The sequence below is a fragment of the Tyto alba genome, unplaced genomic scaffold (genome assembly GCF_018691265.1).
Source record: "Tyto alba isolate M040663 unplaced genomic scaffold, T.alba_DEE_v4.0 Super-Scaffold_26, whole genome shotgun sequence".
NCBI lineage: Eukaryota > Metazoa > Chordata > Aves > Strigiformes > Tytonidae > Tyto > Tyto alba.
This window is the reverse complement of record NW_024881300.1, coordinates 20,846,900-20,873,271: the sequence shown is the minus strand read 5'-3', so window position 1 is coordinate 20,873,271 and position 26,372 is coordinate 20,846,900. Positions and strand designations below refer to the sequence as shown.

The 26,372-nt window shown below is 63.3% G+C and overlaps 1 protein-coding gene across 2 annotated transcripts in view; it reads left to right on the top strand.

Moving 5' to 3' along the window:
* Positions 1-26,372, top strand: part of GSE1 (Gse1 coiled-coil protein) — a 102,588-nt gene that overhangs the window by 36,293 nt on the left and 39,923 nt on the right. The gene's annotated exons all lie outside the window — the stretch shown is intronic.

Sequence of the window (26,372 nt, the reverse complement as noted above, 5' to 3'; positions counted from 1 at the left end):
GGTATCACGCGTGCTTCCCGCCTGCCGCCTCCCTGGACCGGCTTGTTTGCCAGCCCTTCCCGGCGGGCGCGCCGCGCCGTGCCGTGCCGTGCCGCGCTGTGCCACACCAGGCTGCTTTGATCTGGCAGCAACCGCCGATGCCGGTTCCCGGCGTTGGGCTGGGGAGAACTGGGAACCGCAAGGCGCAGCGGGCAGGGAGCTGGGACGGGCAGGGAGCTGGGACGGGCAGGGAGCTGGGACAGGCAGCGCTGCCTCTGCGGGGCGAGGGAGCTGCTTAGCGGGGCGGGAAAGGGGGGGGGATCTGTGACCCCCACATATTCCCCCCCCGCCCCTGCCCAGAGGAAGGGCACTTCCCGGGGACGCGGTGGCCCGTGTCGGCCCATCGATCAGCCTCAAAGGGTTTCGACCCCGGTTTGGGACCCTGCAAAGCGCTGTGGGGTAGGGTGGGGAATTGGGGGGGAGGATGCATTTGCAAGCTGCTCACAGCCCAGCCGGCAGCGGCGCGGGGGCAAGCTGGGAGCCGTGGCCTGGAACGGGCCCGCTGGAGTCAGCTTGGGATTTATTACCCTGCCAGTGGCTGCCGGGCAAAGGTGACAGTGACTAATGGCTTGTTACACGCCTGCCACATCTCATCTGCGCACCGCGGCCGGCTGCCGGCGCTCCCAGCCCCAGTGTGCGGGCAGCCTGCGCCCGCCCTCCCTTTGCTGGGAGGGGGGGGGGAATGGGGGTGAACCCCCTCTATGCCCCCTTGGGGACTTGGGCCGGTTCAGGCAATGGGGATATTTGGCCTCCTGTGCCGAGGATGGAGACCGGCTCTGGCAGAATCCCCCCGCGGCGCTTGCCGCTTGTGCCGTGGGCTGGCATCCCTGGGGGTCCCACCGTATATTTTGGGGTTTCCCAGCACGTCCCAGGGTGTCCCGGTGAGCCTCGTGTGACGCACAGGACTTCCCGGTGCATGAAACTCCGTCGTGGTTGCAAAACCAGGAGCCGTGCTTGCCACCGCTCTGTGCCGGGGTCGCCGGGCTGGGCCGCGAAGGGGAGCGCGCGTGTGCGGGTGGATGCTGACAAAGCCACAAATGCATTCACTAGGAAAATTAAAAAATTAACAGGCATTGGCTCGCTCTAGATTAGTAAAAGCAGGGAGATAAAAGCGGCTCTTTATACCTTGTGAGAATTGCTGATAAGGGCATTTGTTCCTCTGTATTCTTTAAAAAGAATGCAATAAAAATTTAAAATAGAACGGGAAAAGGGAGATGGGGGGAGAAAGCGCTGGCGCTGCCGGTGAGGAGGGCTGGGGGAGGCGGCGGGCAGCACCAGTGCCACGGGCAGCACCGGCGTGGCGGGCGGTGGGGCCTGCTGGAGGAAGAGGAGGAGGAGGATGGAGGGGAAGCAGAGGAGAGGGTGAGCTGGGAAGGGGCTCGGGTGGGTGCGCGCGGTGGCGTGGCCGCTTGCGTGGGGATGGCTGGATGCTCCTGTCGTGGCCTGCATCTCCTCCTGCAGAGACCCAAGTCCGTGGCCAGTGGGTGCCGGGACCAAATTCTTCGTGGAAGGCTCCCATCTGCCCCGGGAGGGTCGGGGTCCTGCTTTCGGAGCCTGCCGAGCCCGTCCGGCCCGCGGAGCCGACCGGCATGGCTTGTCATGGCCGGTAAATCATCGGCAACTTCCTCCGCTTGCGGGTGGGCTGAGCCCCACCCTACTCGTTTCACTGGTGTCTGCAAACTCTGGTGCGGGCAGAGGCTGCAGGGTGGAGGTGGGATGGCACAAGGGGTGGCCACTGCTGTCCCCTCCCTGGAGGGGGACAGTGCTGTCCCCATTCCTCACCCGGTGCAGTGGGTATTGGGGTGCATGGCGGGGGGGGTGGTGTTATGGGGACCCCCCTTGTCTCTGCAGGGTCCGGGCTCAGGACCACCCTGGGCGCTTGCTGTGATGGGTCAGGCACCTCCGAGCTTTGGGGGGGTCTCAGAGCCCGTTTTGAGGGTCCAAGAAGTTTTGGGGGGGGGTCTGTTGTGGGGACCCCCCCCCTTGTCGCCGCAGGGTCTAGGCTCAGGACCACCCCGGGCACTCGCTGTGATGGGTCAGGCAATGGCACCTCTGAGTTTTGGGGGGGTCCCAGAGCCCGTTTTGGGGGGGGTCCAAGAAGTTTTGGGGTGGAGGGGTCAAAGGGCTGGCTGCCACCCCAACTTCTTGCCCACCCTCCATCACCCCCTAAATATGGCACAGCGGGGTGCGGGATGCCTATGCGTCAGGGTTAGGGCTGACACCCCCCCAATCTTCATGGGGGGCACCTCCCTCCGTGCTGCCCCGCGACCCCCATGGAGGCGGGGGGGGGGGGGGGCGGGGGGTCTGTCCTTCTTCAGCACCTCTTTTACGCGATCCCCCCCCTCTCGCTTTTCGGTGCCTCCCTGCTGTCGGGGGGGGGGGGCGGGGGGAAGGTGCCAGCCTCCCGTTCCCCCACCCGCCCCCGTCGGGGCCCTGCCCTGCCCGGCCCGGCCCCCGGTGAGTCACACTCCAGCCGTGCGGCTCCCGGGGCGGCGGGCGGGCGCCGAGGGAAGCAGGAAGCGGCGGAGAAAGGGGAGGCGGAGGGGGGGGGGGGGTGGGGGGGGTGGGGGGAGAAAGGCTCAGCTCCGCTCCGCTCCTCTCCCTCCATTGCTCTGCCCATGGAGGAGCGCAGCCCCCGCTGGACGGCGCGGCCGATGGGTGAGTGCTGCACCCCCCCCCCCCTTCGCCCCAGTACACACACCTCCCCCCCCCCCCCCCCCTGCTTCCACCCTCCCAAAGCGCTGTGCGGGGGAATGGGGGGGCTGCGGTGACCGGTTGCGCTGGAGGGGTGGGATGGGGCTGGTGTGACCCCACCACCCGCAGACCCCTCCACCTAGTTGCCTAGGTTGGGGGGGGGTGGGGGTGGGGCTCCGGTGGTCACCCTGGGGTTGAGAGACCCCGTGTTGTGGTGGATGGAGGTCACCCTGGAGTTGGGGGACCCCGTGGCATAGGGGGTGGAGGTCACCCTGGGCTTGGGGGAACCCCTGGTGTGGTGGATGGAGGTCACCCTGGAGTTGGGGGACCCCGTGGCATAGGGGGTGGAGGTCACCCTGGAGTTGGGGGACCTCATGGCATAGGGGGTGGAGGTCACCCTGGGCTTGGGGGACCTCATGGCATAGGGGGTGGAGGTCACCCTGGGCTTGGGGGACCCCATGGCATAGGGGGTGGAGGTCACCCTGGGCTTGGGGGAACCCCTGGTGTGGTGGATGGAGGTCACCCTGGAGTTGGGGGACCCCGTGGCATAGAGGGTGGAGGTCACCCTGGGCTTGGGGGACCCCGTTGTGTGGAGGACAGAGGTAACCCTGGGCCTGAGAGAACCCAGGGTGTGGGGGATGAAGGTCACCCTGGGGTTGAGAGACCCCGTGGTGTGGGGGACAGAGGTCATCCTGGGGTTGGGGGGCCCCATGGCATAGGGGGTGGAGGTCACCCTGGGCTTGGGAGACCCCATGGTGTGGGGGGCAGAGGCCTGTGGCTTGGGGGACCCTGTCACGTGAGGGGTGGAAGACCCCGTGGTGTGGGGAACGAAAGTTGCCGTGGGTTTGGGGGACCCTGTCACGTGGGGATTGGGGGACCCCACGGCGTGAGGGACGGAGGTTGCCCTGGAGTTGGAGCAACCAGCTGGGGGGTGTTGGGGGGGGAGGTGGGACCCGCTGGGTGCTGCGGGCTCAGGGTCCGGTGTCGGTTGAGGTGCTCAGTCCCCGTATCCCACGTTGCCGCCGAGACCCTTTGGGTCGTTTCCCGTGGGGGGGAGCCCGTCCGTGGGGCCGTGCATTGACCTTGCCGTGTCTCCTGGCCTTGCCGTCTGACCGTTTCCCGAGCCGAGCGCGCGGGGCTGTGCCTCAGTTTACCCATGTGCCACTCCGCCGGAGCGACCACCTCTTGTATCATCCGTGTTTCTGGACACTCGGGACCGCCGGGGTTGGGGAGGGACCGTGTCGCTAACAGAGCCCCAACGACCCGCCCCGGGGAGCCCGGGCACCGCATCCGGGGTGATGCCGCGGGCCCGGCGTCTCGCCCGGCACATCGTGAGCCGCCGTGTTTATCGCTCTGCTCCGGCTTCGCTCTTCCACCCCAGCCTGCGCCGCGGGCCTTGCCCTTCGCCCCGGGGCCCGCCGGTTCGCCGTGCCGCGCTCATGCCCTGCGCTGTGCCACATCCCAGCGACTGCTTTGCGCGGCGGCGGCGTTGGTGCCCCCAAACCGCCGTGGGCAAGTGGCTGCTGCCAGCTCTTGGAGAAGCACGGTGGGTGAGCACCCGGCGCTCTTCCTCCTCTTCCTCCGGGGCACGGAGGTGCGGTGGGTGCCGTGTGGGGTGCCCGTTGGGCCCCGAGCGTGAGCCCCGGTGGGCATTAATGGAGGGAAGAGGCAGCGCTCCTTCCTGCCGAGCTCACGCGCGCGTGCGCACCGGCCCGTGCGAGCATCGGGGGTGAGCCCGTGCGGTTTGGGGGTGTGCTCCCACGCACGCCTGTGCTCGGCGGCCCGGTTGTGTCACCCGGCGGGGAGGTGTCGGGTGTGACGATGGCGTGGCAGGGCTGGCTGGGGGGGGGGTGTGTGCGTGGGAGGGGGGGCTGTCTGCGCACACACGTGTGCACGCCTTGCACGCCCCAAAAGTGTGCTGGCAGCGGCTGGTGCAAGCGTTGGGCAACGAGTATGCCCCCCCCCCCCCCCCCCCCCCCCTTTATCTTTTTGGGTGCACACCGGGGCACTCGCTCTGTATGCGTGCGCGCCCCGGGGCGTTTTTTGGGTGGTGCAAGTGTGTGTGTGTGTGTGTGTGTGTGTTGGCTGCAGGGCAGGGAGCATTACAGCGGAGACAGTGGCTTTGGCCGGGGGCCAGGCTGCTGGGGGGGGGGGGGCCCACAGACTGGTTTATCACTTCCTGACGTGCCAGCACCCAGGACGGGGCTGCAGGTTGGGGGGCAAGCTCGAGGAGGGGGCGTTTTTAATCTCCACTCTCCCGTTCCTTCCTCTGCGCCTCCCCCCAGCCCTCTCCCCCAGGCGCTGCCCCTCACCGTGGCCTCTGGGGGAGGTCCGGGTCTGGAAGGGCGGGGGGGGGGGGGGGGGGCTGGGGGGGGGGCGGGATGTGGTGTTTCTGCCGGGTGCAAGGCGGTGGTCCCACCCCACACTGGGTGCCACCTCCATCGCCGAGCCCTGGGTGCGAGGTTTGGCGTCAGAGCGTGGGCAGGGGGAAATGGCCTTTGCCTGCCTCTCCACTTTCACATCCCCCGTGGGGACACCCAGCCTAGACCCCCCCACCTTCCAACCTCCGTGTGCTGGCGGTACTGGGACGCATCACCTTCATGGGACGGCTGTCCCCAATGGAGGGGGGTGGCCAGGATTTTGGGGGGGGGGGGGTGGGTGGGTGTGCAGGGCAGCACCCCTGAGCCCCAGCTCCCCATCCGGGTCAGGGGCAGCCGGGATGGAGCTTGGCAAGCTGCGGCCGCCTGGGCAAGCGGCCAGAGGGATTGCCCTTGAAATAGCCCTTGCCGTGCCTCGTGCCTCGGCTGCTGGGCCACGGGGCTGCCCCGTGTCGTGTATTTGTGTGTGCCCCCCCACCATTCTCTCCCCGCTTCCCCCCCCCCCCCCCATTTCCCTGGCACCCCACTGCCTGCAGGCGGTTGCAACGCGGCGCGGGGAGGAAGCTCGCCCTGGCACTCCCGCGCCGATAACGGCGACCGCCTTATCGCGGCTCCCCCCCCCCCCCCAACCCCCCCCAGCCCTTATCTGCCACGGCCGTTGGCCCTGGCTCGGCTTGCAGCCCCCTTAAAAACCCCCCCCAGCACCCGGCGTAGTGCCTGCGGGGTCGGCCCTTTCAGGGGCGGCCGCTTGGCAGCTTGCCCCCCCTCTATCCTTTTTGAAGTTTAAAATCCATTTAAGTCAAGAGGAGGGAAAGTTATTGCCTCGAAAGCCCCTTGCGTTGAGCAGTAAATCCTCTTTGCTGCGCCGACGCCGCCTCTTAGCACCCGCGGGACCAGGGGTGGTGACTCCCTGGGGTGGGGGGGCCAGGCTGCATGTCCGTCCGTCGTTGTCCCCCCCCCCCCCCAGCCCTGGCACCTTTCAGACGGGCGCTGCGGGTGCTTTTAAGGCTGGGAGAGAGCGGGGAGCCCTGCGTGCCCCCCTCAAAGTGTGGCCAAGGTGGGGTTGGGGTCCCTTTGAAGCCCCCCCCAGCCTTGCTGAGCTGGCAGGAGCATCGCTGCAGCTTGCTCGCCGCTTCCTCGCCTCTCGCTCACGCCGATTTGGTCCAGAAACGGGGTTCACCTCGTGGCATCGATGCCCCAGTGTCCCCCACGGTGTGGCACGGCACGGGAGCCTGCACCCCCCCCCCCCCACACCCCCCTGCTGCTGTGCACCCGGCAGGGTTTGAGGCTGATGGAGCAGGAGCTTGACGCGCTGCTGGCACGCTGGCTTTTTTATTTGATTTCCCTTCTCCAGAGCTGGCAATATTTAAATATTAATGCCTACCTCTAATTGCTGTGTCAGAGGAGCGGGTTGGCGCGGGAGCGGGCGCAGGGGTGGCAGCGCCGGCTCGTTTTGTTGTCTCGGGGACTGTTTGCCGAGGAGAAATGTTTGTGCACGCACACACGTGGATTTTTAACTCCCGTGGGATTCGCTGGGCCCTGGCAGCGACACGCGGCTGCGATGCCACCAAGGGCCCTGATCCCTCCACCTGATTTTGCAACGGGGTTTGCAACGGGGCACCCCGCGGCATCCGGGGGCCCCTTTCCCACAGCCTTGGCGGGAGGGTTGATGACAAAGGGGGGTGGTTTGGTGTTTGTTTTTTGTTTTTTTGTTTTTTTTTTTCTAAATTTTTTTTCTTTTTTTTTTTTTCTTCGGGCAGCGCGACGTCAGATGCTTGCGTGCTCGCTTCCTGTAATAAAGCGACCGCCGGCGCGCTTGTCACCTGCTCTCTGTTGTGCTGCCAAGCGGCAGACATGCCGCTTCTTGCTGCGGGCCCTGGCGCGCTCCCCGCCGCCGCCGCTCCTCCCGCTCGCCCCGGGCGCTCGCCCCGTGCCAGCGCGGCCTTAGCAGGTGTTTCGGGGAGGGTGCGACGGTGCCTGTTGCTGCACGCCCCGTGCGGGTGGGGGCCGCTTAACTGTTCCTCGCCGGGGCTGTACCCCCCCCCTTCGCCCGCCCTCCCCGCGGCGATGCCGGGGTTCGGCACGTGGGTGCCCCGCCGTGCCCCTCTCCCCCCGGGACCCGCTCTCGTGCTCCGTGGCTCTGCTGCTTCCCAGAATTTGGGGTGCGGGGGGTTGGCGAAGCCCGGTGGCAGAGCCGGCCCAGCTGCAGGCAGGTGCCTGCGGTTGTCACCGGCTGCGCCTCGCAGTTGGACCCGGGGGGGGGGGATGTGGAGGGGGGGTGTCTGTGCAATGTGTGCCCCGCATGGGCTGTGCAAGCTGCTTGGCACTGCTGCTGCCTGCCGTGCCGTGCCGTGCCATGCAACCCCCGTGGACACACAGAGCACTGCCCGCTGTGCCTTGCCGTGCCATGCAACTCCCATGGTCACACAGATCATTGCATACCGTGCCATGCCGTGCTGTGCCGTGCCATGCAACCCCAATGGTCACACAGATCATTGCATACCGTGCCATGCAACCCCCATGGTCACACAGATCATTGCATACCGTGCCATGCAACCCCCATGGTCACACAGATCATTGCATACCATGCCATGCAACCCCCATGGTCACACAGATCATTGCATACTGTGCCATGCAACCCCCATGGTCACACAGATCATTGCATACCGTGCCATGCTGTGCCATGCAACCCCCATGGTCACACAGATCATTGCATACCGTGCCATGCAACCCCCATGGTCACACAAAGCACTGCCCGCAGTGCCATGCCGTGCCATGCAACCCCCCTTGGACACACAGGGCACTGCCCGCTGTGCCGTGCCGTGCCATGCCATGCCATGCAACCCCCAAGGACGCACAGCCCTGGTGCCAGCACTTTCCCAGGCTTTCCAGCGCTGCCAGGGTGTGGATTTTCCCCATCGGGGGGGTTATCTCTGCTCAACCCAGTGCCCTCTGGCCCCCAGCTGGTTTCTCACCTCCCTCGCAGCCGTTGCTCCCCGCTCCCTCCGAGGCCCCCGGCTGTGCAATCTCCTTCCTCCCACCCAGCTCAGCGTTAACCTTGCGGGTGAGGCGCTGCCGTTCGCCGGGGTCCTGCTCCCGTTAACCCCGGCTGCGGGGAATTTGCACCGCCATAACCTGGCAGGGAGGCTCCTTGGAAGGGGGCTGACACAGGGTCTGCTCTTAAGGGACAACCCGTGCCTCTCCGCAGCCACTTGCAGGCTGAAGCGTGGTAAATGTGGGGTACAGGGAGGGCTGGGGGTGAATTACACCCGAATATCCCCCGTGGAGGAGGCAGGGTGGGATTTTCTCCTTCCCACCCGCATCCTGCCCTGGTCCAGCCCCGGCTCCCAGCACCAGCTTTGTTTCTGCCGTATAACAAGATGATGGGTTAGGGTCAAGCTGCGGGTTCATAACTTGTTGGAAGACTTTGCCGAACAATAAAGGTGTCTGGCTTTATATCTGCTCGTATTTTATCCGCGCCACGGCCTTTCCCCAGCGCCGGCCGGGATTTACGGCGGGGGATATTTGAACGTGTCGAGGCGAGCTGGGGAAGCCGAGGCCGACCCCCCTCCCCACGCCTTTGCATTCAGTGCCTGTACGCTGAAATATTTACCTTCCAGCTCCTCTGACAGTTCAAGCCGTCTCGTGAAGCAAAGGTTATTGAACTGCGAATGTTATGACATTACATTTTTGTGTCTGCACTTTCAAGATGCGTGATGCAGCCTGAATGATAAGTGATCTCGGGGTTAAGGGTGGTTGTTTTTTTTTTTTTCTTCCTTTTTTTTTTTTTTTTTTTTGTGTGTGTGTTTTTTTTTTTTTTTTTCTTTCTCCTCCTTTCCCTCCCTCATGCTCTCCTCCCCGCCTCAGCACGCGGGCTGTTGGCTCTGCTGGGGCTTGATAACGCTCCCTTTTATTGCCCTGCCTTTGCATTCCTGCAGCCGGTCTCCCTGCTGTTGGTGTGGGTGCTGGGGAGAGTTTTAGGAGGTGGGAGAGGGACATTCCCAGCACAGAAGCCGGCCGCAGTGGTGTGAGCCTCAGTTTCCCTAAACCTGAGCTTATCCCTCATGCCATGGGCCACGCCAGGGTGGGCAACGGTGGCACCCACCCCAGTAGCTCCTCTTGTTGGAGGATGCTGATGCCAACCTGGGTACCCCAACCCCTCCTGAATTCCGGAGGGAAACACAGCATCCCACATCCCACCAGAGCTGTGCCGTGGGGCAGGAGGGGATGCACGGTGCTCGCTGGTGCTGGTCAGGGCCCCAGCGCCGATCTTGCGGCCCCGTTAGCGGGGTTTTGGGGAGCTGGCGGGGCTCCAGGTTGGGGTGCTGGAGTGATGCTCCCCAGTACCCCGGCCGTCTGGGCTCTGAGCGTCTCAGCAGCAATCCCCGCTCAAGATGCAGCATCCTGCGTGGCCAAGTGGTGCGGGGGGACATGTGGGGAGGGGGAAAAGCGCCAGCGGGGTCTGGCCTGTCCCGTACACACTAGAGGGCAGCAACAAACTGGATCAGTGGGCTGCATCCAGTCCCCGGGGGGCGTTGGGGGGGGGGGGGGTCTAACCCCCCAAATTTGCCCTGGTGCAGCGGCTTTGCTCGTTTTTAAGGGGTGCTTAACCCAACCCTTTTCCCAAACTGAATGCAACCGAGCAGCAGGATGAGGGCCCTCAAACCAGTCCGACCCGCGGCGTCACGTCAGTCCAGGAGCAAATTAATTAAGTCATTTCATAAATTTGGCCGTGTTCGGTGCCGGTGAATCACAACCCCCCTTCTCCCTCCATCCTTCCCTGGGCTCCCCCCCCCTCCTCGCTCCATCTCGGCTCCCTGCTAGAGTCAACATCTCACCCCGCAGCGCCTGGAGATTTCTATCGGCTCGGGGCCGGCCGAGCATCCCGAGCATCCCGGGTCGGGGCCGGCCGCCAGCGCTAACAGAAACCAGCTGTGCGGGCGGGCAGGCAGGGGGGGGCCACTGGGAAAGGGGAAAAAAAAAAAAAAAAAAAAAAAAAGAGGTCAGGGCCCGGGAAATTAAATGTTCATAAACGTAGGCCTGAGCGCTTAAAAAGTAGGGCAGTGCCATTAAATCTCATTAAAGTTTAATACCTATCAGTGCCACTTCAGGCAGCCCTTGGACATTGCTTTAATTTGATGGGTGTTAAGGGAGAATTATCAAATAATTGTGCTGGCTGGGGACTTGCTTTTATCATGTTACATGGAAAGCTCTCCCGGCTTTGTGCCGCACATCAAAACAGCGGCGGATAGGTATTGTTCTGGGGAGGGGATGTGGGGGGGGACTGCAGGGGGGGTCCTCGCTGTCCCTGTCACCCTCGGCGGTGGCAGGAGGGATGAGGGCCACCGGATCAGGTTGTTACAGGGATTAGCTGCCCCAGCGATTGGGTTTTTCTGCCCAAATTTAACCCATCTGCCCTCAGAGGGGGTCTGCTGCCCCAAGCCAGCATCCCCGGGGGTGGCGTGGGGACAGCGAGCATCCCGCCGTCGTCCCCCATGTCCCAGCAGGGTTGTGCCACCCTTCCTGCACCCGCTGCCTCGGGATGCCAACGCGGAGCTGCGAGCACTGCTAATTAATACTAATTTTCAGAGAAGCTCTGGGGACCAGAGGGAATTGCTGATGGGAGGTGCTGAGCGCGCTGGGGATCACCGGCTCCATGCGGAGGTGAGCGCATGGGCCCATGCATTTTTTATAGGGTGCACCCAGGGTTCTTTTTATTTCTTTCTATTTCTTCCCTCCTCCCCTCACCGTAAAAGTCCTGGTTGATAAAGAATTAGTGCCAGGTCGTTAGTCCTGCTTTTTATGAGATAAACCCGAGCGCAAGGTGCTGTCGTGTAAACGCCGGGGCCAGGGGAGCGCAGGGACGGGGAGAGCGGAGCTGTTGCCATGAATTATTCAGCAGCGCCTGATTTCACATTATTCTCACTGATACTTTTACAACCTGTCAGTAAATAAAAAGATTCTACATTATTTATAGAAATGGACCCGAATTGGTTAGGAGAATTTACTGTTGCTATTATTAGGGGCTGCTCAGCACCGTGTTAATGAGAGCCGGGTGATGGCGAGCGCTGCTTCCCTCCGGCTCGGGGTCCCCCGCGCTCTCCTGGGTTGCCACCTTGCTCCCCACGGGTCCCCGTGGCCATCACCGCTGCCACGTCCCTCGGTTGGGGCCCGCTCGTGCGTCCCCAGCTGCAGGCTGGAGATGGAGGGGTGAGGGTGTCCCTGGCTTCAGGCTGCTTGAAGCGAGGACTTCTCCTTCCCAGGGATGTCCCCTTCCCCGGGGACATCTTCCCAGGGATACCTCCCTGCAGATGACACCTTCCCAAGGGACATCTCCTTGCTGGGGATGTCTCCTTCCTGGGGATGACATCTTCCCAGGGATGTCTCCTTCCCAAAGACATCTGCTTCCTGGGGACATCTTCCTGGGAACATCTCCTTCCCAGGGACAACATCTTGCCGGGCATGTGTCTTTCCCGGGGATGACATCTTCCCAGGCATGTCACCTTCCTGGGGATGTCACTTTCTCAGGGACATCTGCTTTCTGGTGACCACATCTTTCCAGGGACATCTTCCCAGGGTTGTCTCCTTCCTGGGGACATCTCCTTCCCAGGTGCCAGCCCTGGGACACACGTCTCTGGTGGGGGGGGGGGGCGGGATGCTTTCCAGGCATGCTGCAGTTAGCCTTTCGACCCCCCCCCCCCCCCCCCCCCCCCCCCAATGCATGTGCCCTCCTGGCTCTGCATCCCAGCACTGTGCGCGAGCAGGGAGGGGGATTCTACTTCCATCCTCTCTCCCCCCTCTCAGCAGCTCCAAGCAGGAGCCATCCCACCCACACACCCTCCAACCCCCCAGGTCCCCTCTGGGCTTCCCGCATCCCTGATGTGACAGCTCCGGGGAGGTGCAGAAACATGGGGAGGTGCAGAAACATCTCACGGGGGTGTTGGAAAGCCCCGGGGAGGAGGAGGGGCTCGGCTGTGGGTAAACCAAGGCACGGCAAACGATGCGCCGTATGGCCAAACGGATGGAAAAACCAAGAGGAAACCCAAGAGCGTTCTGGTTTGTCTGCGGTGTCCTAAGGTGGCTGCTCCCAGCCTGCCAGTGACAGGTTTATTGGCAGGCAGGCCGGGCTGGAAGGATTGTCGGCTATTTACAGTGCTGGGGCCGTGACTTTGCGAGCAGACAGTTAACATAAATTCACATGATGGATCAGTTATCACTTCATTGAACTTGTGGCGGATCCATTGAAGGCTGTGCAGTAACATACTGTTTCCTGGCTCTGCGCAGCGCTGGGATACATTAAATACACTTTATTTATAGCTTACCATTGCTGCACTGTGGGCAGGAGAATGCAGCTTTTGCAACTATCATCTAATTTTATGATGAGCATTAAAGCAAGGCCTATAATTTGCACCTTTTTATTCATTAGACACTGGTGCAGCCATAAGTCAAGAATGCCCAGGGATTTAGATGCAGATCCAGAAGATAAACTATTGACAAGCCAGATGTATTTTTACATTAGTGTGCCTTTACAATAGTTTATGTTGAGAGTGGAATATAAATTGCATTATTAAATACGAACCACTCTTGTAACCGCTGCTCTGCCTGCTTCTGTGCGGGCAGGGTGGGATTCGGAACCGCAGAGCAAGGAGGCTTTGCCTAATGGCTCGAGGTTGGGTGGGGGGGATTTTTATTTTGGCTTTATTTTGGGCCTGGATGTGCCGAGGCAGCGGGGCAGGGGCCTGTCCCAGGGCTGTCCCCGAGAGAAGGCGGGGGCCCTGTGGGATGTCCCCTTAGGGAGCGAAACCATCCCAGCCACGTGCCCCCACTGGAGACCTCCGCTTGGCCGCTGCCACCCAGCCAGCAGCGAGTTAAATCCTTTTGTTTCCGAGGCAATACAGTTTATATTATGAGCATGAATAAAAGATGGTTGTGCTAGGGGTAGCTGTCAGGATCTTCGCCGCCTATAAAGGCTTCTACTGTAGCTTGACAGTAAAAGACTGTGTTTGGGGACTGATGTGGTTTCTCAAAGGAGCTAAATAAATAAGGGACGCTTATTTTTACACCAGTAAAGGCTGCTGGAAATTTAAAGCCCTGTTTATCTCGCTGAAATCGCGGTGTTTATTGTTATCTCATGTAGGGGGAATTTGCATGTTCGCTAATAATTAACCGAACCCAACGCTTCTCCCTCCTGTACGTGCCGCGGCCCCGCCATTATCTGGGGGGAGGAAACGCTTGCAAATCCAACGCAAATATTGACCATTCCTGGGCCGGGCGCGCTGTGGTGGCTGGGTGCTCCCTGGTTCCCCGTCCCACGGCCGCTTCGGGGGGCAGGGGGGCAGGATGGAGGGGCTGAATGCTTGTGTGCGGCACGAGAGGGCTGGTGGGAGCCGGCCCCATGGCCACCCTGTCCCTATTTCCACCCCCTGACCACCCCATCCCCACTGCCGCCCTGTCCCCATGGCCACCCTGTCCCGATTTCCACCCCCTGACCACCCCATCCCCATTGCCACCCTGTCCCCATGGCCACCCTGTCCTTATTTCCACCGCACCGTTGCCCCATCCCCATTGCCAGCCCATCCCCACTCCATCCTTATTACCACCCCATCCTTATTTCCACCCTGTCCCCATGGCTACCCCATCCCCATCCCCACTCCATCCTTATTTCCACCCTTGTCTCCATCCCCACTCCATCCTTATTTCCACCCCATCCTAATTTTCACCCCAATGCCACCCCGTCCCACTGCCACCCCATCCTTATTTCCTCCCCATTGCCACTTTGTCCCCATGGCCACCCCATCCCCATCCCCACTTCATCCTTATTTCCACCCTGTCCCCATCCCCACCCCATCCTTATTTCTTCTCCATCCTCATTTTCACCCCAACGTCACCTCATTCCTATTGCCACCCCATCCCCACTGCCACCCCATCCTTATTGCCACCCCATCCTCATTTCCACCCTATCGCCACCCTGTCCCTCTAGCCACCCCATCCCCACTGCCACCCCATCCTTATCTGCACCCTGTCCCCACTGCCACCTTGTCCCCATTGCCACCCCAGCCCCACCCCATCCTCATTTCCACCCCGTTACCACCCCGTCCCCCGTTGCCACCCCTTTGTGCCCGGTGCTAACAGGCGGCCCGTCCCGGTTGCCGGTCCCCGCGCCACCAGATGCTGCCGCTCGGTGTCACACCATCATGTCGCTAGCGGAGTGTAACGGGGAGAGCAGTCGGTGCCTTTGTTTCTCCTGCTCTCCGCACAGCTGTCACTTCCAGTGATCAGTAGAAAAATCATCACCCCACCGGATCATACATATGGAACGGTGTCTGTGCGGAATATTTATTGTAACATGTGTCGGGGCTGTGCCGGTCACAAGCCCCGGGCTTGGCTCGCACCGCGCCAGCCCTGGAAGGATGCTCTGGTCCCCCAGGCTCTGCCTGTCACCGCGGCAGTGTCCCCATCACTGGCGGGGGCGACTCGGGGCTAATTGCACTTGGTGGCCTTGGGCTGTGCAGCATGCTCAGCCTCGGGGAGGCGGGGGGGTGTGTGTGTGTGTGTGGGGAGGGGAGGACTGGGAAAACCCTCCCTCTCTCCCAGCCTGTCCCCAACCTCGTTCCCAAAGGATGTCCTCAAGCTGCGGGGGCGAGCAGTTGAAATGTGGGGGCGCGCTGGTGAAGCTGCAGGCTCCTTCTTTGGGGAGCAGAAGCCCCGGGGGCTGCCCCTTTCTGGGGGTCACCTACAGGGTGGCATTTGGGGTCTCCAAAGGCAGGAGGTGAAGGCGCTGGGGAGCCTTGGCCCCCTCGGCCTCTCTGGGGGGGGTCTCCTCTCGCCCCCCCCCCCCCATGTCTGGAGCCGTCAGCTCGGCACCTTTCACGCGCGATGGGTGAACAGCGCGGCGCGCCCGCCGGGGGAGGCTGTTGGATCCCGGCGGGTGCTAACGTGGCGTCTGGCGGGGGACGGGGAACGTGCCGTCGCCGGCGCGAGGCACGGCGGACGTGACACCCCGCCGGGGCTCCTCGCGGCTTCCCCAACTGAGGCCACCCCGGCGCGGGGTGAAGCCGTGCCGGGTGAGGGGGTCCGTGGGATCCCCCCCCTCCTTGGGGGTGGGTGCCGGAGAGGCAAAATCACCACGATACGGTCCCCGCGTCCCCATCCGGTGGGGGCTGGGGATGCGGACCCCCCCCCCGTGCCCCCTCGCCGGGGCGGACAGATGCCGCGCGGGCAGCGTGGGGTCACCGGGTCCCCCCAGCACATGGTGGGGGGAAGGTGTTGCCGGCGCCTTTTGGCACCCGCCACCACACGAGCGCGCTCCTCTGACAGCTTTATCAAGCCTCCAGACTTCCCAATTCCATTGTTCCTGACATCTGTTTCGGTAAGTGATTAATTGCAATTAGTGAACGGTTTGAAAGCCCGTGGAAGAATATTCAGCAGAAAACTCGTCAAGATTAATGAGTGGTGGCAGTTGTCAGAAGGGCTGCTGCCTCGCTGGGATGCGACGGCGGCGGGGAGGTGCGGGAGGCTGGGCGAGCGGGGTGCCCCCCTCCCCGCACCCATGTGTGTGTGTGTGTGTGTGTGTGTGTGTCCCACCCGCCACCGTGTGTGTCCCCCCCCTCTCCCAGAGAATAACACAGGCTGATTTTTCATCCGAACGCATGAATTATCTGCTAATGCGCTATTAATAAAGCGCTGTGGAGTTTCACCGAGATTAGGTCCTAAATCATGCAGAATGAATTTTAATCAGTCCGAAAGACACCGGTGCTAGCCACTCCCGGGGACCTGCAGGAAACCAGCCCGGATCCGGCCGGGATCTGCTGCCGGAGAGGCAGCGCCTGCACTTTTGCTGCCTTGCCGTGCCATTCCGTGCCGTTCCGTGCCGTGCCACGAGTGTGCGGTGAGGGAGCCAGGCTGCCTTCGTGCGGTGCTCGCAGGGCAGGGGGTTTTGGGGGGGGTTTGCAGGGTGTGAGCTCTGCGAGCCGGCAATCGGGCACAGCCGGCTTTCCAAATCCCCGGCGGGGCAGCGCCGAGGGGGCACCCCGGGGGTGGGGGGTGCACGAGGTGGCAGCCAGCGTGGGGTGGCTGCGGTGCCCGGGGTGCCGGGAGAAAGCGGGGATCCTCTGCCCTGCGCCCTGGCGGAGTTTTGGAGGGGTGCCACTCCTGCAATGAGCTTCCCAGGTCTTTGCGGCGTGCCGTTGCTCTCACGCCAGTTTTGTCCCCAGCTCAATGCAAGGGCACCCCTCAAGGTGCCGGGGACTCTCGGTGGTGGCAGGGCGGGGGGGATGTGGGAGGGGTGACACCCACAGCCCTTGGAGGGGAGGGAGGGTGCGACATCTGCTCCTGCAAACTGTTTGCCGCGCTGAGGTCAGGGCGGTTTGACAGCCCCCGGGTCCGGCGAGCAGATGGCTCCGGCACACTCCCCGGCCGGGCGCCGCGGCACCGCACCCATGAAATTCCCCATTAACCGGCTGTGACCGGAGGGGGGTGGTGGTGGGGAAGCATTTTTCACGCCCCCCCCCAGCCTTGCCGAGCTCAATCTGGGAGGACACACGCGCAGGGACAAGTCCCCTCCACTGGGGAGGGGGATACCCCCCCATACTTTGCACGGCTGCACTAATTTTTGGGGGGCTTCAGAGCAGCTGGGGTACAGGGGGTGCACACACACGCTGTTGGTGGAGGGAGTCCCCACTGCCTGTCCCCATCCCTGTCTCTGCCTGCCCGCCCGTCTTCATCCCGTCCCTTTGATTTATTGCTCTTTTGGCAGAGGGGCCAGCGGAGGGCAGGGGTCGGGGGGGGGTGGCAGGGGTCGGGGGGGGTGGCAGGGGTCAGAAGGTCCCGCCGTCGGCCGCCCTTTGTTGGTGTCCGGCACAATGACCCGGCGCAGGCTGTTTGCTCGGCGCAGCGGGTAATTCCCGTGCTGGGGAGGATGGAGAGAGGGGGTGGGGGGGGTCAGGGCCGGCAGAGCCGCCGGTGACCTGCCACCGGCGAGACCCTGCGTGGCAGCGGCTTGTCCTTCCCCTGGCACCATCTGCTCGGAGGCGGCCGCTCCGAGCGGCGGGGCTGCGGCTCCGGCGGCGGCGCTCAGACGGACGGACAGATGGTGGTGGGTTTGAAGAGGTAGAGTGTGTACTTTGTTCTGGAGAGCTTTGATTAAAAAAAAAAAAAAAAAAAAAAAAAAAAAAAGAGAGAGAGAGAAGAGAAGGAGAAAAAGACGAGGAAAGGAAAGGGAGGGGACATCCTCCTGTCCCCCGTCTCGCCACCGCGCCGCACTGTGTTTTGGGGAGCTGGGGATTGTCCCCGCGCTGGGGATGGGGCTGGAGATGCCGGCACCGGCGGCGTGCCGGGGTTGAGATGCTGGGATGGGCCCCGCTGGCTGCTCCCGCGGCGTCACCACCTGCCCTGAGCATCCCCTGTGCCCCCCATCCCTGGGAGGGGTGGGATGGTGGGGGGGGTCCACCCCACGGCGCGGTGCCAGGGTTGCCCCGTATCCTTGCTGCATCCCTGCCAGGGTCCGGCTGCGGCACGCTGCCTGCTCCCGCCTGCCTGCCTGCCGGCACGGCACGTACCTGCCCGCAAGCGGTGCCAGTTAGGCCGGGGCTGATGCAAGCGGCGTTCCCGGGCAAGCCCGGCCGCTTCCCAACCGGCTGGGGCGGCCGGACCGGGGCTGGAAGAAAGGGGAGGGGGGAAAGCACGGGCGTGGGGTCCCTGCAGCGGTGCTGCGGACGCCGGGTGCAGGCAGGGCGACGCGGAGCTCGACGGTTCCCCCCGGGGCGCTCCCGACCCGCCGGACCCGCTCGGGGAGCGGCGGCGTGGGTTGGCTTGGCGGCTTTGGCTCCCGCTGCAAAAGGTGGGGCCCGGCCACCCCCGCCGCCCCGCAGACGCTTTTTTTTCCAGCGGCGCCTGCACCTCCGTGTCCCGGCATCGCCTCTCGCCGCCGCTCAGCGGACTTCTTTCGACGCTCGTGCAACCGGGGTCTTCCCCCGCCCCAGCGCCCGCCGCCGGGACGCGGTGTGCCGGTGTCACACCTGGGGTCAGCCCCGGGGTTTGCCGGAGCCCCCCGGCATCGTGGCATAAGTGGGGAGGGGGGTGGCAAAGGGGTTTTGCAGCGAGGAGATGGGGCGGCGGTGCGTGCGCCAACATCCCGGCGCAGGGATGCCACCGCCCCGTCTTGGCAGGGGCGGGGGGGGGGGATCACCAAGGAGAGATTTTTCGGGGAGTCCGGGATTGTGTTTGGGTTACCCGCTGGCAGCGTGGGGACCCCCTGCCCGCGACCGTTGCAATCCTGGCTTTGCCGTCTCTTAATTACCACCCGCGCCAGGCCTGGCCCCGCGTTACACTTCATTACGCGATTGCGATCGGGGCCGCTCCTCCCTCCCATCCGACTCCGGCTGGATAATTAGGTGTGTTTTCTCCCGCGTGCAGACAGACACTTAATACGGCTTTAATCACCCGCTCCGGCGGCTCCCACCCAGCGCCCTGCGCCCGCGCCGCTGCTGCCCAGAAACCGCGGCTGGAGTAATTACAGGCTGCAGATGCCCGGTGCTAACGCCCGGTGCAAACGCCCCGTGCAAATACCCGCTGCGGATTCGCGGTGTGAACACCCCCCCCCCCCCGTGTAGACGCCCGGTGCCAACACCCCACGCGAACGCGGCTACGCGCGGTGTAGTTGCGTGGTGCGAACACCCCCCCTCCCCGCGAACGTGGCATGGACACGCAGGCGGGGGGGCAAATGCCCCGGTGCAAACACCGTCCAGGCTGGGATTTGGTTTGCAAAAGGCGGGGTGGGGGGGGTGTGGGGGTGTGTCGTGGCGTTTGGCAAGCGGTGCTTGCCCGGTTTGCCGGCCGGCAGAGCCGGAGCAGGCGGCCCGACGGCTCCTCGCAGGTGTAAGCACAGACTCCGCGGCGCTCGAGCTTCTGTGCGGCGGGTGCGTGCCAGCACACTGCTGTGCCTTGCGAAGGTAGCAGCCATCTGCACTGTGATAAAAAGCCCCGAGGATGATAAATAGACAAGTAGCACTTTTATTGGATTGCCGTTTCGAAGCAGCCACTTTGGGTTTGGCACGGCGCTAACGACAGACTCGCCGCACGCTGCGCCCAGCCGCCCCGGCCGGGGGAAAGGGGCTGCCCGGTGGCAAAACCAGCACCCAACCGGGCACCTCGGCTGCATCCCAGTGCGCTCCCGCCTGCCTCTTTCCCTTCTATTTTTTATTTTTTTTTTTATCTGCGCGACCCAGAGCGGGCTTGAAGCCGAAGGGATTTGGGGGGCGGCGGGCTGGAGGGCATTGCCAGGGTGGAGGGGACGACACAGGAGGGACAGAGAGGGACAGGCCAGCTGGCACGGCGCAGGGCCGGCACATGCGGTGGTGGCCCAGCTGCCGAGCTGGCCTCGCCGTCACCTGCGCGAAGCAGCTTGTTTGTCAATAATGGAGCAGAGAAAATTGCAGCCGAAATGCCTCTCGGCTCTGCTTTGTGTTGCCTTAATGCGTCCACCCCGGAGGTGCCGGCTCGGAGGCGGCACAAAGGCTGCCAGGAGGGGACGCAGGGATTGGGGTGGGGGGGGTGGGGTAGGGGGGGGGCTTGGCGAGGATCCACGATGGGCTTTGCTCCCCCCCCTGCCCCGGGCAGACCCCCGGCGCTGGGGTGAGGAGGCAGAGACGGGCTCAGCCCCCCGTGCTTGGCACCGTCGTGCTCCCAGAGCTCGACCGTGCGCAGTGCTGGGGATGTCAGCCCAGCAGGATCGGGCCCAGAGGGACGTGTGTTTTTGGGGACAGCGTTGGGTTGGAGCGGGGTTCAGCTGGGGGAATGGGGGGGCTGCCAGGGTGGTTTCTGGCTGGGTGGAGAGGCGGGGTGAGCATCCCCACCTTGGAACACGGCGCTGGCCTTGGGGACATGTTTTCCAGTGAGTTCCCCCACGAGTCACGGCCACACTCGCCATCCCACCCCTGCTTGTCCCACCAGAGCCCCGACACGGAGGCGACGCCGGCTTTTGGGGTGGCGCAGGAAGGATGGTGACCCCCCCCCGCTCGCTGGTTTGGGTGGGGAGACATTGGGGTAGGGGGGGGTGGGTGGCTCTTGTGGCATCCCCATCCCTGTCTGTGAGGTGACAGCTCATGCCTGGCACAGGGCATGGTTCAGGGGTGCTGTGGGATGGGGGGGGGGGGGAGGTTGGGGACATGAGTTCAGGGGTGTTGCAGGATGGGACAGGTTGGGGACATCATTTCAGGGGTTCTGTGGGATGGGAGGCGGGGATTGGGGACATCGGTTCAGGAGGTGTTAAAGGACAGGGCGGGTTGGGGACGTCATTTCAAGGAGCGATCCCCACGGCTGGGGGTGACAATTTGGGAGGCTGGATGGGCGGTGTGGGGACTCAGGGTGCTGGGGGGGGGGGGGGGTGCTGTCCCCACACCCTGCCAGCTCCCCATCCTGCGGGGCAGGGGCCGCACGCAGCTGCCTGCCCGGGCGTGCATCCCAGGAATTTGGCAGCGCCGGGAGGGGGGGAGCCGGCTGCCTCCCCTGCCCTCTGACCCGTCGGGATGATACAAGCCCTCTTCTGTTTCTCCTCAGCCCGCCGGCGGGGTCAGGACGACGGCTGGCGCTGGCTCCCTCGCCGCGATAAAACAGCTCGTCTGTCACGACACAATAGATCCGTCAGGATGCTGGCACGGCCCCGGGGGGGTGGGGAGGGTGGACACAGGGACACAGCCCCAGGGCTGGGTGGGTTCTGGGGTGCCCCTGTGACCCCAGTGCGGCCATGCTGCGGCTCCTTGGGGTGCACACAAGCGTGGTGAATTTTGTAGAGTCTCAGCAGGGGGGTCCCGCAGGCAGGGACGGGGACGGGACCCAGATGTCCCGGCCGATACCCCACGCCTGAGCCTGTCCCTGCTCTGCTGCAGGGAGATAGGGCTGCATGTCTTGGCTCCCCGCCGTACCCTCTCCCCTCACTCCTCCTTCCCATCCAAAAATACATCAGCAGGCACCGGCACGGGGGTGCCCCCCACCCTTCCCAGCCTGGGAACGCTCCCCGGGGGGGAATCGCTCACCTCCTGCCTCCCTTTTCCCTCTTCCCTCCTGACTTCGGGCTCATTTTATCCCGCTTTGCATCACCTCCGCGATTATTTCAGCCCACGCTTGGGAGCTTGACGTCCGGGGTGCCGATGGATGCGGGCAGGGTGCTGCATCCCCCTGCACCAACAGCACCTGGGATGGGTGCAACACCCCCCACACCCCTCCCCCCCTTAGCCTGGACCCCCTCCCAAGCCCCGACGGGGCGGCTGTTGAGAAATAAAAAGCGTCTCCAATTAGAAGTAGCGGTGCTGCAAACTGGCGGCGAGGCACTTGAACTGTCACTGTGCAGCCTTAATTAGCAGCGGCGGGGCAGGGGTCAGCAGCAACTCAGCAGTCTTGACAAGGCTGCTATCAAGTGCAAGGAGGGAGGAGGAGGGAAGGGAGGGAAAAGCAAAGCTCCCCGAACTCGGGACCAGCCCCGGACAACGGGGAGGGGGAGGACGAGCACGGCGGAGACACGCAGGCAGAGTTAAAAGGGAATAAAATGGTCGCTCTCTCCCGCCAGCGGCTCATCGCCGGTACGGTGGGTCCCGCCGTGGGAGCGTGGGGCCGGTGCGGGGCCCCACGGGCAGCCTGAGCGCCGGGGTGGGGTGGGGGGGGGGCCACAAGACCCCCCCCCCGATGCTGGAGATGAAGAGCTGGTCGTCTTTGCTGCAGAGCCTCAGTAAGTGATGGGGGCTGCGAGGCTGGGGGGCTGTGGGGACACCCCTCCGTGGGGTCCCTGCCTGCCACCCCCCTCCCCGGTCCCGCTGTGGAAGGGGAAGAGGGTGGGTGGCACGGCCGGGGTGAGGGTCCCGCACCCCCACCCCGGCCCCGCGTGCCGCCTCGTCCCCTCCCCGGCGTCCCCCCTCCCTCGGGGTCAGCGCTCGGCCGCGGCCAGGCTTAACCTCTGCCCTTTCCCTCCCGACCTCCAGCCCTGTTAAAAAGGGTTTAAATGCAAAGTTATTTGATAGTTAATCCTGGCCCGGGGCCGGGGGCAGCCCTGGGCTTTGGCGCTGGGAATCGCCCCAAGCCGGGACCCTCCGGCGTCACCGCCGGCACGGACGTGGTTTCACCGGGGTGGAGGTCGGGCAAACGCACCGATTAAAGTCCAGCGGGTGAAAAGAGCTTAAACAAATCCCAAATCCCTCAGCTGCCAGATGAGACTGTTTGAAATTTTCTCGGGAGCCACCGTGGGGAGGGGGAGAGGCACCAAAACCCCGGGGAGCCACGCTGCCGTCCCTGCGGGGTGTAGCGGGGCCGCTGAACTGGGAGCACTGGGAAGACTGGAGCTGCATGGGTGCTGGGAGGGCAGGGCAGGGTGCTCAGTCAATATTATGGGGGCCAGGTTTGAGGGGCTCGGGGTGCCTTCTGCCCTACACCCCTTTGCTGCTGGGCCAGGAGGGACCAGCGTCAGGAACATCCCTGTTTCACCATCACCTCCCCATTTTACCTCTCCTCCCAAATGCCAGTTTTGCGGTGCCAAGGGGAGGCACGCATGGGTGTCCCCGCTGCTGAGCAGTCACACTCCCACCCCCCCACCCTCCAAGCTCCTTGTTTGGGAGCAAAAAAAAAATCTTGATTTTTTTTTTTTTTTTTTTTCCCCTTCCAGGCGTCATGCCCCAGGGATGCTTGCTCGCTGCTGTGCCATAGAGCAGGTCACGAGCCCCTGGCTCACCGCGTCCCCTCGCCTCCCCGGGGGATGCACCCGATGTGGCTAGCTCAGGAGTATGGGGGTGCAGCATCACCCCCAGAGCCAGCAGGATGGGGACTGAGCTGTCCCTGGGGAGCCAGGCCCTGCCGTTCCCGTTGCGGTGGCGTTAGGGAAACTGAGGCAGGCGCAACGGGGAGGTGCCGGTGTGGTGGGAGCTGCAGCGTGGGGTGGGTTGGCTGGGACAGGGTTGGGGACGGGGAGGGGGGGAGGCAGCCGGGTGCTGCGGGCAGGAGAAACGGGGGGGACAGTTCCTAGTGACAACCGGGGCTGGGGTGCCCGGATGGGCTCTGTCCCCTCGGTCCTTACCTGTCCCACGAGTCCCCAAACGACCGGCCGGGCCAGCTGCACCCCAGCCTGGGGACAGAGCAGGGAGAGGCTGGGGGTCAAGATCCACAGATGCTGCGGCTGCAAGGAGCTGCCCCCAGACCCATGAACCCCTTAACTGGGGAGGATGGGTGGGCTGTGGGAAGGGCTGGGGACCTGCTGCCTTCCCCAACCAGTGACCGTGGGGTGCCCCGCGCTCCCGTGCCAGCCTCTCCCACACACGTGCGAGCTCCGTCGCTTGCCCGCTCGGTGCCTTTGTGTGTGCTCCGTCCTCCCGCACACGCTCCTTCCTCGCACCCACCTGCGGCCACCGAGGACAACCCCAAATTTTGCAGGCGGTGGCAGGGTGGGCTCGGCACGGGGACCCACACCCAACGCCAGGGCACGGGCTCTGTCCCCCCAGCCACTGCCCCCTGGCTCCAGCACATCCCTGGCCAGCAAGGGTTAAGGCTGGGGGGGGGGGGGGGGAGGATGCCTGCGAGCCCTCATGCCAGTTCAGAAATGAATGTTGCCTTTAATATACCATCCTTCAATCCTTATCTCTCCTAATTTATTGGACATAACTGGTTGCGCTGATGGATTCGTGGCTTAGACCTTGGCTTCTAAATTTCAGCATTAATAATCTGCCCCTTCATTCTGCTCTCCAGATGTCTTTCATTTATCTGCTTATTCAGTAGGGGTGCAACCTCGCGTCCTCGGTGCCAGCGCTAACGTGGCCCGGTGACAATAAATTTGGACTTGTAATAACATGGCCAGATGAATGAATTGACCCCTTGGTGACTGTCACTCCCAGCCTCCCCCCTCGTTAGGTGCCGCTGGGAGCAAGCGGGCCCCTAATAACGGATGCCGGTGTCAGCCCCCCTCCTCCCCACCTCCTTTTTTATCTCTTTTTCTCCTTTTTTTTTTTTTTCCAAAGGGGAAACTTGTAGGAAAGTGTAGACGAGGAGATTGCTTAATCTTTAATCAGTTTTGGAGTACAGGGCCAGAGCAGCCGTCCCCATCCCTGGGGAGAGCTCCGGTCCTATTAACAAGGAGCCCTAATAACGACCCCATAACACGCCCCCCCCCCCCCCCCCCCGGGGCTGGGATCTCTCAGCTGGGGGGGGGATGCGGCACCGATGCCGGGCTGAACCGCGGCGGCGGGGCAGGTTGCACACCTGAGAGCGTGCCGAGGAATGTGTTTGCTTAATTAATTGGCGGCGGGAGCGCGCCGGGGGTGTAAATCTAACGTGGGCCTTGGCAGCCTGCAGTGCCGCGCACGCAAGACTAGACTTTAAATAAGGGTGCAATTATTGTTTGAATAATTGACGAACAACGGGCGCGCATCGGCGCTCAGCCTAATGGGCTTTGATCGCTCGCCAGGGCCGCCCGGCGCGCCGGCATCCCGCCGGTGAAGGATGCTCGGGGACCAGCAAGGGGTGCGGGCGGGTTGGCGGTGGAAATGAGGGTGCTGCTCCCCCCCCTAGGTGGGTGCTGCGGGGGCGGCGGTGGAAATTGGGGTGCTATTCCCTCCCTGGCTGACCCCGCGGCGCCGCGGAGTCGGGTGGGGAAGGGGAGGACCCTGCGCACAGCAATTGATTTAAATCATTTTAGAGAGGACCTATGGAAAATAAAAAGCCTTTAATCACATTTGTATCCATTTCCAGCCTCGGTAAATCAATTTGGATTGAGCTGGGTGCCACGGTTACAGCTGATTAGCGTGCGGCGGATGGGGTCAAATTAATGCTAGCTAGGTTTGCTTAATGGGGTCACTGTCGCTAGCTTCTCGCGAGCATCCCTCCTCGGGGGTGACGGTCAGGGGATGAACATTTCGGTTCTGGAGGGCTTTTCCAGCACCAGGACTTGGGCTCCGTGCTGCTCCGTGCCTCAGTTTCCCCTCGCATCAGCCAGAAGTGTTGCAGAGGAGCCGGTGAGCAGCGTCGAGGGGGATGTTTGGGCTGTCTCATCTTCCTCCTCCCGATCCCACGGGGCCGGGCCGGTCCTCGCGTGTCCTCCCCGCCGCGGAGCTGTAACCAGGTCCTTGCGCCCCGGTGCCGGTTAATTTGTTTTCAAGAGGTTCCAATCAATGAAGCGCAGTCCCGGCGAAAGGGAAAAGGGCCCCGGGTAATTGGTGAAAATAAATCACTCATCGCCACCCCGCCGGTGGAGCTGGGGCGGCGGATGGAGCCTGGGCTGTGTCCTGCGTGGGGACGGGGACACGGGGGACAGAGCCCACTTGGCCTGGCTGGCGTGGACGTGGGGTTGGGGTGCTCGGGCAGCGCCACCTCCCCCAGCCCAGCCCCAACCTGGGCTGTAATTACAGCACGCGGCGCTTTGATTGCTCCATTCCAATTAATTAAACCCGGCGGTGACCCAAATTATGATCCCTTGTCTTGTCAAGCGCCGTATTTTTAACCTTAACCGGCTGGGCTGTGTTTAGATTTCCAATCCGGGCAGAAATGTCACCCGGGGAGAGTGACTGGCATTGAACCCAGCCTTCCCGTGACGAACCCCGTAATTAGAAACCCTCGTGTCCCCGAGACGGGTCTTTAAAGCTGTCAGAAGCCAAGATCCAGCCATTTGATACAAGACTATCATTAGCTGCGCCCAACCTATTAGCTGCAGGTAAATAACAGGCTGTACCGGAGCCAGGGAAGAGGCGGGTTGGGGAATTGGTTGGTTCTTAATTAGGAGAAGCGGCGCGAGGGATGCTTTCCCCTCTAATTGCCTTCGTTAGGAGCCCGGGTATGTGTCCCCTTGCCTGTAGCCCCGTTCCCGGCGCGGTGACGGCTCCTGCGCCCTGCCTTGTGCCCACCCCACTCGCTGCCCATCCCATGCGAGGCCGGGACAGGGTTGGCACCGCGGTGGGAGGACGGGAGGGATGTTAAGCCATTTACGACGGGGGTTGGACTGGGATTGATGGTCTCTGGTCCAAGAGGAGGATAAATCTGGGCTTGCTGCGGCTTTCCGAGGGCTTGTCTGGGTGACATATTCGGTTGGTTTGAGTGTCTGGATGGAAAAATCAATCACCGGGGCTGTTTCCGTCCCCCCTTTCGCGCTACGTTTTAATTTGCCAGGCTGCGGGGTTCGTACATCGAGGATCCATCTATATTTGTGTCAAGCGCCAGCGTCTTTGTCTCCCTGGCGCGGCGGCGTCCTTCCCAGCCTGGCACGCTCTGGGCACGGTGTTGGGGTGCAGATGGGCACTG